Source organism: Phoenix dactylifera, chromosome 4, assembly GCF_051530095.1.
Source record: "Phoenix dactylifera cultivar Ajwa chromosome 4, Ajwa_hap1_PhDact_Kaust_v1.1, whole genome shotgun sequence".
Taxonomy (NCBI): domain Eukaryota; kingdom Viridiplantae; phylum Streptophyta; class Magnoliopsida; order Arecales; family Arecaceae; genus Phoenix; species Phoenix dactylifera.
Window position 1 is genome coordinate 2,538,010 of NC_143193.1, and position 2,797 is coordinate 2,540,806.

The window sequence follows — 2,797 nt, forward strand, 5'->3', positions numbered from 1 at the left end:
CATAATGTGCCATGGCCAGAGTATTAACATTTACTTCTACATATAATCACTTGGTTAATGAAGATAGGATTCATTTACTATAGTGCTCAATTTTTCTTGTCAGCCTGTTATTGACTTACCTGAAGAGTTGTGGAGAATTTGGTCTCTACAACAAGATGGATGAGTTTTCTGCCTTCAAAAAAAAATGTGTAAAGATATTATTCAGCCGATTTCTGAATGTGTTGGTCCTTCGGCTCTTAAGAGAAATGGTTCTTCTAAGTGTGCTCTTTTTCTTCAAATCTTATTGCCTAGGAGACCAGTTTTTCGGTAGAGGATTCATGCTGTTTCAGCTTCTCCTCTCCTATAGCAGCAAAAGAGGACAACTGAGATAAGAATGTTTTCGTGGCTCTTAAATCTTTCGTTTTTTGGATGGATGGCATGCCGTTGAATCTATTTTGTTCCAATCTTTTTGTATGTGATCTCCAAAAGAAAAGAATGTTTTCGTAGCTTTTAAATCTTTCTTTTTTTTATTTATGGGTTGCTCGAGACTTGAATCTTGGAACTGGTCGAACGGAAGTAGATTTTTTTTTCTGGTTGGAATAGTGGAAAAAGATCCCTCCCAAACTGTGCTTGTATTTTTCATTGCACCCCACTTTCTCTATGTATAAACAAAACTTGCATTCCAAAAAGATAATATAATAATTCTGGCTACCAAGTCGATTCAACTGCTACACTTTCTACAATGAGTATTGTTAAAATCAAAATTCATGAAATTTTTTCTCTCTTCATCATCTATAAATCATTTCTATTTTATTTGTAAGTCGCGTTGCATTACCAAACCAATGAATTCAACAAACCAATTTTTTTTAAAGTTTTATCAATAATTTACTTGTGTAGGAAAGAATCTGATATTTTCTAAATCCTCATGTAAGGAATTAATTTTTTTTTCCAACAAAGATAACGAATTAGAAAGAATTGGTTGACGAAATATGAACCGGAGACTAATCTTGATATACCTAAGAACAATATATTTGTTACCACAAGATATATTAGCTGCTGCGGATTATTTGATTAGAATAAAATTGGAAATGGATACGCTTGATAATATAAATGACTTGAAAAATATACCTGTAAGAAAAGGCAGATTCTAGGATAGTTTCTTCCAGGCATTTCTTCCATTTTTTTTATTATTTATTTTTTTTATCTATTTGTAAATTTATTTTATACAATTATTACCGATTTTCAGAAAACAATCTCAATAATGATAGCAGCAAATTAGTGAATCATATCTTCATTCATTGCCCATTTTCTAGAAGGATTGGTGGGTTCCATTAAGCCAAACCTAACCTGGAAGGCTGACCAACCAAGTTGCTCTCTCTAGACCCATGGATAGATAAGAAAGTAAAATGCCCATTACTAAAAGCTTGGGTTTTGATTAAATTGGCCACACATTGGCAGCTTTGGAGGGAAGAATGCTGGAGACTTTCTCAAGGAAAAAACCTTTCCTAAATTAGTTCTAATTTCTGCTCTAAAGCTTTGTAGTTCCTGAGTTTATTTATGCTAGTAAAAGGGTCACATTGATGTACTTAAGTGATATAAACCAGCTCCTTGTATATTAATATCCTTTTTCAGTTACTAAACTGGTGGGAGTTCCCATGCATCCTCCTCCATTCTTCTCCAAAAATTGAGGTTCCTGAAAGCCCTACCATTCATTGCCTATAATTTAAACTCCAAACACACCTCGCAGATGAGAAAGAGACCATATTTGTAACTATATTTGCCATTTTGTAGAGGGAGAGTTCAAGGAATAAAAAACACTTTGTGAATTAATATTTTTATGATTATATGTAAAATAAGACACAAATATACATATATTGCAAAATTTTAATTTATAGTATTTTATTAGTCATAACAAAATTTAAATCTATTTATACTAATGATATCATATACCAACAAAATGACAAGGGACATATAATTCATACTAATTATTTTATAATTGTGGCCAAGGTATCATTAGCTATGAAAAAAATTTAAAATTTTAATGGATTAAATGCTTAGTGGAGGACTCTGATTGGTTAGCCAGATGTACACCGATTTATTTTTTAAAAAAAATTTATACTGCATCTAGAAGTAATAGCCACGTGGATTTATGTGGTACATTGTATTGTTAAAAAAAAAAAAAAACAGAAAAAGCCATTATAGTTTGCTATAACAACTTTACATGTTCAATAACTGAAAAAAAAAAGAAAAATCCTTGTACGGTCTGAACGCGTTTGAACGGCAGTTATGCCCGCCTCCCGCTGCCATGCCTTCTCAACCGTCCCTCTTCTCCCGCCCTTCTCCGGTGGAAACGGAGCAAACGCCCGACGAGCTGCGCCCTAACGGAACCCTAGAACCTCTCCTTTTCTCTATTTCTGGCCTTTCCGTTAGGGTTTCCACCTCCCGTCCCCTCCTCCTCTCCTTTGATTTATTCTCCCAATTGGGACTCCGCCGGGATTAGTAGAGATCGGTGCGGCTCTTGGCTCCATCAATCCTTACTTTCCCCCCCTTTTCTAGGGTTTATTGAAGGGAGAGAGAGGGGATTTAGAGATTTCTTTGTTCTTTTTTGAGAGATTTAGGTTCCGGATTTGTAGACTCTTAGCGTTCTTTTGGAACGGAAATGGACAAAAGAGAGATTTAGAGAGCTTGCGGTTTGAGAATTTTAAAAAGTTGAATTTTGGACTTGTAGCGCTTAATCCTAAGTAATATTGGGATGAGGGCCAGAGGAATGAGCTGCTTTTCTTGTGGAAGCCCTCGTCAGAGAGAAGCTCGAAGGAAG